Source organism: Silene latifolia, chromosome 2 (assembly GCF_048544455.1).
Source record: "Silene latifolia isolate original U9 population chromosome 2, ASM4854445v1, whole genome shotgun sequence".
NCBI classification, from domain to species: Eukaryota; Viridiplantae; Streptophyta; class Magnoliopsida; order Caryophyllales; family Caryophyllaceae; genus Silene; species Silene latifolia.
Window position 1 is genome coordinate 111,138,433 of NC_133527.1, and position 13,378 is coordinate 111,151,810.

A 13,378-nucleotide genomic window follows, 5' to 3' on the forward strand; every position below is an offset into this window, starting at 1 on the left:
ATTTCTAACATGAATAGATAAACCCTGTTGTTATGTACGTTTTCGTTGTATTTCGTAATTTACATTTCCGTTATATTTCGTAATTATTTATTGAGATCTATGTACATATTTTATCATACTAAGCCAAAAACCGATAACGTTGTTCTATGTGTTGTAATTTTTCTCAATTGTGCGTGCCTTCCATTGAACAATAAAGAAAAAAAAGGAGAAATCTAGCCGAGATAACTACCATGCAGTGTAGCGTCTAAACATGTTTTTCATTGATTTGCACATGTTCTTTCTACTACTTGATAATTTAATTATTAATGTTTCTAATTTTAATCGTTGGTGTTAAATAAAATTTGCGGATAATGATTTGGCGTTCGAATTTCTATCTGTAAGTACTATAATTCAACTCCATTAATATCTTGAGGTAAGTGTTATAATATGAAAATCTAACATGTGTATTGATATTTAACAGTGACTTGGTTTACTTTAATTTGCAAACGATGCAGAGTATAATAGACTTCATATATGATTTTTGCTATCTAAACATAGTTGATTCATGTTGATATTATCTTTTGAATTGTCAAACTTTTACAATGGTCGTATTGTTGTGTTGAATTGTTGATAAAGTTATTATGTGTTTGATAAATCAATTAGTACATATGCTACATGTTCTTCACTTATACATGAAGATTGTTTTCATCTATACATGCATTAATTATTGTTTAATTTGTGCAATTATTGTTTGATCATTAGAAAATTATGGGTGTAATAATTGGTTTTGGTGTATAATGTTGCTGCATTAGACAATCGATATGTTTTAGATGAATTCCAAAGTTCTTGATCTTACCGAATTCAAGAACACGTAATTTGCACAAATTATTTGTACCAATGAAGCCATCAAAATGGTTAATAAATGTCTTACATCACGATTTTATAATTTCTATATATGAGATTATTTATTATGGGTCATGCTCATTCATGAACATGATTTACTCAATCATGGACATGAATGAGCATTATACCCTTGTCATTTCCATACACCCATTTTCCATTTTACCACATTATCAGTAATCCTCTAAAATTACGCACTCTACAACCACCCACCATTGGCCACCAACCACCACATACAACCGCCATACACCACTGTCCCCTACCATCACGCCCTATGCACTGAATTGATTCAAACAGTGGGTTTGTTTTTCAGACTCAATTGATTCAATTGGCTCACTTCTCAATTATCATCCGATTGTTGGTAGGCTTTGAGAACAATGTAAGTATATTGGGAGAAGGCCTTAATTAGCATGAACTAATACACAACATTCAAGTCAATGCTTTCGATTGATTGCAATCCATGTTGATGCTTCATGTGAATGTGCTACTACAGTTCGCTTCCTCATTGGCAATAATATTCATTAATAATATTTTTTTCAAACCCTAATTTCATTAGTATAAATTAATCTAATCTCCTTAATTTGATATAAAGTTAATAAATTAAAATTTTTACCTGATTAATCTGAGAATTAGCGTATATAATTGATTAATTTGATAAATTTGATTACATTTGTGTTTTTTTGGTGCGAGATTTCATTAAATTTGTGAGAAAGTGAATTAGAGAGTGTTTGTCTATATTGTTTTGGAGGGAAGGGTACGTAATGGAAAATTAATGGCAAAAAGTTCATAAAAGAGTAAAGTGCGTCCATGAAAGAGCAACTACGTTTATTATTTATCTCAAGTTATGACCTCAAGGAGTACTTGATAATTTGGCCAGTTATGTTTGTGCGTGTGTTTATGTGAAAACAAGATTAGTACTTTAAGGTATCTTGGAGGTCGTAACTATCCTCCTACGCTTTGTGATCCGCGAAAGTGGTAATTAGGCCCCTTAACTCTGATCAATTGTGAAATTAGGCACCATAACTTTTATTTGGAGCAATCAAGCCCCTTAAGTTTCATCAAAAGTGAAATTCAACCCCATTTTTTAAATTTACACAAGAATTTTAATTAAAAAAAATTTATATTAGTATTAAACAATTTATTAAATAACTAAAAATTACTAATTGCAACTTTACGAATTTTTACATAATTTATTAATCATTGAAGAACACTTTTACATACATATTTAGTAAATTGTTTATAATTTAATAACATTCATACATATATAATAAATTATCTATATATTATAAAATTCAAAATAAAATAATTCTCAATATTTAATATAAATATAAAAGTTCTAAAATTATAAAAAAATTTTTTATATTTGATAAATTATATTAAAAGTGATATGAATATAAGAATTTGGTGAAAATTATGAAAATGGGGTTGAATTTCACTTTTGGTGAAACTTAAGGGGTTTGATTGCTCCAAATAAAACTTATGGGGCCTAATTTCACAATTGAACAGAGTTAAGGGGCCTAATTACCACTTTCCCGCTTTGCGATCTACCCTTGAATGCAAGGGTTTGAGCCACGATTGTAGATGCGTAATCTAATAAACAACGTTAAATTACTTATAATAATTTAGCGCTCAACAATGAATGATATAATTCTCACACTTAAACACAGAAATTCCCAACGATACTTATATACTAAGAAGATTCCAATAACACAACATCAAATAGAGTCTTCACAAGAGTACTTGTGGATGCTAAATTACAAACTAAGGGATAGATAGCTGATTACCTCCATGATCGGATGTGCTCGCCGTGCTACTTCTACTTCTAATGCTAATCTATGTTACGCCTAAGAGACTAATCTCTATGATACTCGGACTCGCCCATTTGCCCGGAGTACCCGTGTCCGTACGACCCGACCCGGATACGGACACGGAATTCGTGTCCGGACGACAACTTGAAATATGGACACTTCAGTGTCAACAAACCATAGAAACAGTCTTACCTGGTGGCGGATTCGAAAGAAACATCTAGTTCACCGGATATTTATTAAAGAGAAGAGGAAGAATTTGCTTGGGAAGCCATTAAAAAAAGTTGCAGAAAAAGAAGACCATTAAAAGTAGAGAGATGAAGTTTGTCAAGAAAAGTCTAACAGAGTAATTAAAGAAGCAAGTGGTGGGGTTGTTTTATCTCTTTATGGAGAGTTGTGAATATTAAAATAATTTCTTTTATCTTCTTACTCCTTCTCACTTGATGGTGTACACTGGTTATTTTAAGTGGTGGGCCTAATGGGTAACCAATTAAAGGATGTGTAGGTGATTTTTAGGTTTATCCTTTAATTATTTAAAAATTATCGAATAACACACATTTTTAATAAAAAAAAAATCTAAATACATGAATGGATGTAGGTTGACCGTGTCCAAATATGAAAATCGGGTACGTTGACCGTGTCCAAAAGTTACCGTATCCGCTAGTTATTCGTGTCCCCGTGTCCTTGATATTATAATTTCAAGTGTCGGATACAAGGATTCGTACCCGTATCCATACAGCGTACCCGAGTCCGAGTACCATAGACTAATCTAAAGATAGACTAAGTTGTAGTAGTAGTTGTTGTTTGCTTGAATGAAATGCCTCCTTATATATGCGTCATCCGGCTTCTTGGAAACTACTCCTTAGTGGGAGGCGGTTAGTAAACCGCCGAGTCTTCTTTAAGTTTCATATGGGCGCTTATAACCCTCTTTAGCCCACCGTTCTGCCTTTTGGACTTCTTGGACTTCGTTTATCTTCAATCTTGGACTGACTTGACATTAGGCCCAATAACTTTATTTTTCAGTTCTCAGGCCCACATTCACTTAAAATAATAAATTTAGTACTCTAACTAAATTAGGCGCCAACAAATAGCCCCTCCCCCCCAACGTTCGAAGGTTTTAATTCAAAAGGGAAATCTTTGGAGGCTGAAAACTTCTCAGGTTATGCGCCTTACCTTAGGCTTATTATGCCAAAAATTCCAGTGCTTTTTCCACCGATACCATGCTCTACAAACCCCAGAGCAAATCACCAGATTCTTCCATTCCAGTTTAAGAAAAATCTACAGAATCATCATAGATTCATCTGACCCTATTAAGAACAAAGGACTTGACCCTTCGTCATTCTGGCAAGGCTTCGACTATCCTTTTCAAACAGATCTCTTGCACGCTTTCTTGAAGGATTTGTCATAATTCTTATCAGTTAATACCTGAAGAGAAGAAAAGAAGAATGAACTACTCATCCAAAAAGTATCGTATTTATAATACTTTGAGGAACTCAGCCGTTATTAACGTTTTGCATTGTGAACAACTGCTCCACTTCTTCACATCCCGTTCTTTTCGATTTCTTCGACTGATTAGGTTTCCAAAGAACTTTTCGGAATAATAGACGATTTTCAATCATTACATTAAATGAAGGAATCTATATTATTGACGCATATATTCCGTCTAGGTTAAATTTATTAACTTCCATAGGCACCTTCAGCGCTAGGGTTTTATAGTTCTTGACTTTTTGAAGTCGACCAATCTTTTGAAATTGATTGCTGTACTTCATTATCATCTTCATCAAAACTCTCAATTACAATTGGAGTCGATTCACTGTCTCCTGCTGGTGCCTTATCCCAGAATTCTTCGTGAAAGAGCTTCCTTTCCTCAAAATTTGAGAAACCTAGACAACCGCAATTTACGGTTACTTATACTCCATTCCTCGTGGTTACCATCCTCCATGGCTGCTCAGGATGTGGTCTATGAGTTAAACTCAACTCATATGCACACTTTAATCCCTAGACTGTCGGGGTCATATGTAAATAACCAAGCCCAACGCCGGCATGTCCTGATTACTGCCCCTTTTGATTGAAGCGGAAGTCTTTTGAAGACCCCCTTCATGATTCTTCTCTGCCCTAAAGCCTCATTCAAACAAGGCCCATGTGTTGTTCTCTCAATTTTGCCCGAAGCATTGAGAAACGGTAGTCTCTCCTTTAAAAGGTCTATGGCACATCCAGCCCTATTCGAGGCCTTAATTCAATTATATTGACATTGCGGTTCAATGTCAACCCTCATGGACACAAATCCCATCCTTAATAAGAGAGAGAAAAACTTTTAAAGACTTTTTCCAAAAATTTTGTATTTTGAAATACGAAATAAGGAAGACAAAGGAACAGTCCCCTTTTAAATATTGAAAGAAAATAAGAAACATCTCGTTTCCACAAATTATCTTTGTAAAGAAGTTAAAATAATTAACCCTCTTTCCCTTTCCCAAGGGTAATGATTATCCTTAGGCGGCAGTTTATATGCCCAATCTGCCACGTTCACCAATAGGTCAAATCAATCCCCAACTGTCTCACCATATTCGAAGAGACACATAAGTGGGCAACAATAATTTCCATGGATTAAATCCAAATTTCGCCTTTTTATTTTAAGGACTTCTGAAGCACACAACGCTGATCCATATTATTCACTCATTTTTTCAGCGCTCGGTTATCTCATTCACTATTCTCAATCCTCTTATGGACTTATGAATCTATTTTGTGAATTTCAACCAAAGCTACTCGATGGAAGATTTATTAGAGTTATATCTAATATGTTGAATTTTCATTTCAAAGAACGTGAAACAACTTAAAGAAGCTGATAACTTATTATTATCATTCCGTAATATTTAACATTTACAAAATAATGCTACAATTTATGATTGCAGCATGGAGATGAAAATAAAATGTGACCAAATATCCTTGTCACACAAAATCTGAAATATTGTGGATAAAAGCATTACCCTATCACACCAACTGCAAAGTAATACGTCTACTGTTAAAGAACAGTTCACATTGCTACCATTATCCCGGCCACCGGACACATTTATACATCTTCTTGTCTCAGAATCTCGTTCTCATCACTGCCGTACTCAGGGACATACTCCTCATCATCGCTGTCCACTTCAATTTCTTCTGGAAAATCGTTGACATCATTCCCTTGCTGGTTTCACTCAAACTCAAGCGGCGCTATTAACCCAACAGGGTTAAGGTTGTAAAGTGTGCTTGGATCATATAACCCTTCCACTAAATAAGCCAGCAAGCTTGTCCTTCTCAAAACCTCTGAGGGGACGGGTCTGGTACCCAAATAAGCCGTGATAATTGACCCATTTGGGGGCCACTTAACTCCCCATTGAAGCTGCCTTTTATACTCACGCTTCAGGTTCCCAGGGCTAGACGACAACAACCATATTGCCCAAGTGCGGCAAACCATGATCATGCTATATCTTGTACGACTGCTCGCACAAACCAGGATCTTCCTCAAAACATCCTCCACATTACATATTTCGTGGAACGACTGATCCTCATCCGAAGGCTTCGCTCCTTCCTTCGCCTTTTCGGCTAACTCAATGAAAGCTGTCCTTTTATAGACCTCTTTGAAATACATATTTGAATAAGCATGAATGTCCTTTTTTAGGACCCCATTTGCCTCTTCAGCTTTAAATTGCATTAAGGCTGCATTTACGTTTGTTGACGAGAAAAAGAAATCATTTCCTCCACTGAGAACATCTCCATGATAAAGGAAATAAAAAGGTTTTTAGGGGTTCCTTCAAGGAAATATTTTGGGGATATTGAAAATGGAAAAAATGACCACCCTTAAATAAGCGAGGCCAAAGAAATACCCCAAATAACCCTAGTTGTGTCAGACACGATTCGTATCCACTTGCTACACGTCTCTAAACAAGTGTCCTTCATCGCACCGCTTAAAAAACACGGCAACCTAAACGACATCTCCTCGTAATACGCATTAGATTTTCTTGGATTCTTTTATTAAGCCTCTTTTATTTTATAGTGAAAAACGTTTTCCAGAATATCTTATTCTACAAGAAAATTCTCAAATCACTTTTTCAAAAACCTTTTCCTTTATTCAGAAAAACTTTTCAAAAAACTCCAATGCATCTTCTTCGTCTGCCACCGTAGTTGGACCCATCCGGTACACTTCCTTGCACGGAAAAGATCTCCCCGCAATCTGTTCGATTACAACCACACACAACGCAATTTACCACCTCCCCAGGGTTGGTTCTGGAACCTGATGACGGGGAATTCTGCCAACAAGACAATTGGTGCTTTGTTGAAAAAGTATTGTGTTAGTCATAAAGTTTCTACGGCATATCATCCGCAAACAAATGGACAAGCTGAAGTGTCCAATAGAGAAGTTAAATCTATTCTTGAGAAGACGGTGAATCCTAATCGGAAGGATTGGAGCTTGAGATTATATTATGCATTATGGGCATATCGAACGGCCTATAAAACCCCAATTGGTATGTCACCTTATCAACTTGTGTTTGGGAAAGCGTGTCATTTACCTGTAGAATTGGAGCATAAAGCAAATTGGGCGATAAAAAGCTTTAATATGAGCTTGGATGATGTGGGGTTGCATAAGAAGTTGCAATTACAAGAGTTGGAAGAGCTCCAACTTGAATCATATGAGAATGCAACTACTTACAAAGAAAGAACGAAAGCTTGGCATGACAAGATGATATTGAGACGGAATTTAAAGTTGGTCAAAAAGTCCTTTTATTCCAATCTCGATTTCGTCTATTTCCAGGTAAGTTAAAATCCCGTTGGATCGGTCCACTTATAATTACTAATGTTTATCCTCATGGTGCAGTTGAGGTACGTGATCCGACGACGGATAAAGTGTTGAAAGTTAATGGGCAAAGACTAATGGGCAAAGACTAAACCCTTTTTATTATTATTATTGTTATTGTTATTGTTATTGTTATTGTTATTGTTATTATTATTATTATTATTATTATTATTATTATTATTATTATTATTATTATTATTATTATTATTATTATTATTATTATTATTATTATTATTATTATTATTATTATTATTATTATTATTATTATTATTATTATTATTATTATTATTATTATTATTATTATTATTATTATTATTATTATTATTATTATTATTATTATTATTATTATTATTATTATTATTATATTATTATAAAATGCGCACAGCTTTCATTATAATAAAAAAAAAATGTTTACATGAAATTGGTGGGGAGCCGAGAGACAATCTGGGCTCCCACACCCTTAGCAATAGTAAAGCTAATACGAGTAAAAATGTAGCGGCTACCCGAGCCCCAAATCCCGAGATACCGAGAATTTCTGAATCCGCTTGAGCAAGGCAACAACATCCGAACTCAACTCCCCGAGTGAAGAGAAAGAGAAAGGTAGGAAACCATAACCCGCTACCGCGCACAAATCCCCATACTTAGCACACTTTCGCCGAGCAAAGATTGGGCCGACAACCCGCCCGCACAAAATCGCCAACCCGGGCCCGAGTCAAAGGTGAAGAACCTGTCAGGTCGACGCACACATCACGCCCCCGTCCCAAGAATAAAGCAATAAATCCGCAGGACGAAGAGAGCCACCATGCCCATCAACCAAACCGATATCAACCTCCTTCCCCGCAGAAATACCGGATCTATAGCAGATGTCGAAGAGAGTGTCCCTTGACAAGGTTATGCCGATGTTTAACGCCCACAAGATGCAAGACAAGAAACAGCGTGGTCCCCAAAAACATCCCCGGCAAAAACCCGAGAGCAAGCGGACAGGGCCTAGATACCGAGAATAACGGAACACCTGGACGATACCCCAAAGACACTACGGTAAGTCCTCCCGTTCATAGTCCGCCCCAACCCCGAGATAGAACCGCACGCAACCAATCGGAGGAGTGAGAACCCCGCCGAGATCGCCAAAGAGCGATCCGGCGAGGTGTCAAAGAAAAAAACAGACTCGAGGCGTGAGCAACCGTCGTGAAATAAATGTCCGCCAATTTCTTCATAAGTTTGGGGGCGACAATTTCACTAGGGCGACCTAATATATCGAACCCGTAGTTGCGGTAAACACCGTGCGGCATCATCAAAAGCGGGGCCAGCCTACAACACGAGAAGGGCCGAGGAGCTTAGCCTCGCAAAACCAAAGACGCAAGCGGGACGCAATAAAAGCATAGAACAAAACATCTCCGACCGCATAAACACCAAGGCCACCCAGATGAAAAGGGAATGTAGCAAGGCGCCACCGCCAATCCCCAAAACCCGCCCGACGCAGTGACAATACGTTCCAAGCTAGAACGCAGAGCGACATCAAAAGGAAGATGGACAGACCCAAAAACACTAGGGGAGCAAGTACGAAGAGAGAAGTAAAGCTTAGATATACCAGTACAAGCTCGAAGAAGAAGCAACTCACACTGCGGGTCCTCAATCCTCGCAACCAAGTCCATCAGCTCAATGGTCTTAGTTACTCTCGTCGCCACAATCTCACTGCTAAAACCAGGACAAGTACTGACAGGTCCTCCCAAAACTGTAACACCGCGCAATGGTCGAGAAATAGAAGTGGGGAAAACCCCCGGAAGCCGGCTCCGTGGATCCTCAACAGGCCAAAAGACCTCCGTCTTGGAGACATTTAGGTGTAAACCAAAACGAGGGCCATCCAACCTAATCAAGTCCAACACCTTCCCCACCTCCAAAGTATCTCCCACAATGGTGCCATCATCTAAGTACCATGCCTGCAAAGTGAGGTCAAAAGTGTCCCGGATCTTGCAAACCAAGGGATGCAAAACCAACGCGAAAAGCAAAGGCCCCAACGGATCACCCTGCTGAACACCCTGACAAGACCACAAACAATGCTCACCATAAAAAAGGCGGGCCGGGCTGGAATAACAAAACTCCACCCAACGGGAAAGAGCCGGGCACCGACTCTTGTATTATTATTATTATTATTATTATTATTATTATTATTATTATTATTATTATTATTATTATTATTATTATTATTATTATTATTATTATTATTATTATTATTATTATTATTATTATTATTATTATTATTATTATTATTATTATTATTATTATTATTATTATTATTATTATTATTATTATTATTATTATTATTATTATTATTATTATTATTATTATTATTATTATTATTATTATTATTATTATTATTATTATTATTATTATTATTATTATTATTATTATTATTATTATTATTATTATTATTATTATTATTATTATTATTATTATTATTATTATTATTATTATTATTATTATTATTATTATTATTATTATTATTATTATTATTATTATTATTATTATTATTATTATTATTATTATTATTATTATTATTATTATTATTATTATTATTATTATTATTATTATTATTATTATTATTATTATTATTATTATTATTATTATTATTATTATTATTATTATTATTATTATTATTATTATTATTATTATTATTATTATTATTATTATTATTATTATTATTATTATTATTATTATTATTATTATTATTATTATTATTATTATTATTATTATTATTATTATTATTATTATTATTATCCCGTCACCCTACCTCCAACTTGTTCTTCTTCTCCCCTCTTTTTCGATTAAACCAGCAGCAGCAACAATACACCCTAAATCTCCATCAATCGTCCTCCTTCAAACCCCGATTTCTCTCACATTTCTCAACCAAATTCGATAAATTTTGCACCAAACTCTTCCTCTTTCCGTCCTCATTCCTTCTATGTAAGAAAGGGACTGACTTTCTTCACATTTCAAGTCTGCCGCCCCTTTTTCATTTCGAAATTCCTCATTAATTTTGTGCATTTTGTGTGTAGATGTTAACTTGGACATCTCGGAGTAGCTTTGAGTCGGAAGTTTGAAGAGTAAAGAGGTAACGGTGATAGGATTACTCGACATTAAGTCGGTTCTGTGTGTTAATTTTCGTGTTGGATGCTTTACTTTGTGATAAAAGTTTCACTCTTTATAAAACTTTCCTATTATTGTAGCATGTGACGGTCTTATACTAGATTTATTTGTTAATTTTGAAGAAAGTTTATACCTTTAGCTTCATGGTGAGATGTGTATGAACTTGGTAGTTTACACATGTGAATATTATCTTTTTTTTTCATGCTTAAAAACTCGTGTTAAGACGGTTTCAACATGGCCGTTCTTGGACTGTGTTTTGGGGACTGTTTTGGTCGAATTTTGGGCGTCAATTGTCCTAATTTGTTAGCTTCCGACTCAAGTTTATATACATGTATGAATATGGGTTATTAGTATTGTACTCCCGTCTCAAAATGATGCTGAACTAGATTGTTTGAACTTTGTTTTAGAACGGTTTCATGGAGGTTTTGATGCTGGAATAGGACTGTTTTTAGGACAGCTTTACTACGCATTTCGGGACTGTTTTAATAGGGAAAGTAGACTGTTTTTTAGTCACTTTGTGCAGGTTGTTCATGGACTATTTTGTAGGCTGTTTTGGGCAGCCGTGTAGATGGTCGTGTGTAGGCTGCTTTGGGCAGCCGTATGGAGGGGTGTGTGGGGATGTCTTTGGGCAGTCGTGTGGGTGGTAATGTGAGTTGTTGTTGGTCAGTTAATGGTGAACAAACAGGTTATGTTGGGTGTTGGTGTATGTAGAAGTGTCTATGTTAGTTTCCGTCTCAAGCATGCTCGTGTATTTGCCTTGTTATATAAATGTCAATATTGCAATTTGGATAAGTTTTTATAAATGTGTGTCAGACTCGTCTCTTGGTGGGTGTTGGGCACATTTGGCCTAGACGGAATTGGCGTAGGACTGACCTTGGGCTGGGCAGTGGCCATGGCAGGCCTGGTCAGTGGGCAGGCCACGACGTGGCTGGGCAGTGGCTGTCGTGGGTGGCTGGGCTATTTGGTTGCAGTCTGGTGGGGAGATGGGTTAGTCACGGTGGTGTTTAGCACGGGTTGTGCAACCTCCTTTTCCCTTTCCTCCTTTGTTCTATGCTTTCTAATGTGTTATAGTATGCCTTGGACATGCCTAGTAGTTCTTAGTTCATTCATAAATCATAAGTCATGCTTGTAAATGGTGAGCAAGTAGATTATTTACATTTTATCTCGTACTTTACGTGGTTAATTTCGCTATTTATCATTTATTATATTTTATTCAAGTAACATGTAAATATGAGATAAAACGATTACTCACATTATAAAAGTATGAAATAATGTAGTATAATACATTTACGAGTTATAACTTGGTTATTTTCATTTACTTATCTTATCTCAAGCATGAATGATTTATTTTATATAATTACTGGTAAGGAGTCGTATTCTTATAGAAATGCCATAATACCATCGTATATGTTTGACATACATTTACGCCCTACTTGTGCTGTTCTGGCAAGTACGGGTTTGACCTACTTGTGCTGTTCTGGCAAGTACGGTTTTTGGCCACTTGTGCTGTTCTGGCAAGTGAGCTTTATCTTAGTCTTTCCGCCACTTTCGTGCTATTCTGGCGATTGGGGTACTCGGTCTCCATTAGTAGTCGAGTCTTGGGTGCGTGCTGTGCTGGCGCACGTCGAATCGGGATGTACACCCGAGAATCTGCAAATTTAGACTAGGACCGTATTATTATCGTAGTCCTACCCGGGGAAATTATAGTCTAAGAGTGGTAAATGTCTTGCATTATGGATGGTTGCATATGTCATTTTTACTTGGGATGCGTGTCCACAATTATTTAACAGTTAGTCGTCTTTTGTTATTCAAATGTCTCACATAATTGGATGAATTTATGTCAAGCTAATTTTAGCCACTTTAATCATTTCTATTCAATTGACAAGTTTTATTCCATGGCATTTATCTATTCACATTGGTTACAATCATTTTCTATGCCTTGCTTAATTGAGTTATTTGTTACGCTTATTTTAACATAATGTGGCTGGGAGGATCCTTGAGTTACTCCCCACTGACTGTGGCTTTCATGTTTACATGAATGACAGGTTTGTGAAGATGCAATTGTGGGGTTTAGACGTGTGAGCTAGCGAGCACCTTGGACTAGTAGTCGTTTTATTAGGAATGCTTAGACTCACCTTTTATTGTATCGTCATTCGAGGGATATATTTTCCCTCATCTTTGACTATCATGTTTGTATAAATTTAACTTTATTTCCGCATTCTTTATTTGGGTATTAGATTATAGTGAACCCGCACTTTAAACATTAAAAGTTTCAAAATTTTCCTAATTTCCGCTTGAACTTATAAGTTATATTTTCCGCTTTATCGCGGGGTGTCACAGTTAACCTCGTCGAACCATCTGCTAAGAGAACCGAGCGCCCCTAGAGAGTGTTTACCAACATAGGGTCGACTTATGCAAATGCCCTGAAAAGGCTCATGGACCAGGGGAAGTTGCAACCGATCGGACCCACCCCGGATCCGACCGATGCCAAGAAGTCCCGATTCTGGAACCCCAGCGCCTACTGTCAGTATCATCGATGGAAAAGGCATGACACCGAAACTTGCTTCAAACTCAAGCACCTCATTCAAGATATGATTGAGAAAGGAGATTTGCCATTACCCCCACCAACTAAGCCAAACAACGAGACGAATCCTCTGGGAATCCACGCCATCTCTGACGATGAGCCGACCCTAGACTCCTCTCACCTCATCCTGCCAAT

General features: G+C 36.4%; 1 long non-coding RNA gene across 1 annotated transcript; it reads left to right on the forward strand.

Moving 5' to 3' along the window:
• The first annotated feature begins 10,562 nt into the window (after window positions 1–10,562).
• LOC141642888 (uncharacterized) lies at window positions 10,563–12,946 on the forward strand. Its single transcript, XR_012543507.1, has 2 exons — window positions 10,563–10,624; window positions 12,705–12,946. It is a non-coding gene; the product is annotated as an uncharacterized LOC141642888 (long non-coding RNA).
• The last annotated feature ends 432 nt before the right edge of the window (window positions 12,947–13,378 follow it).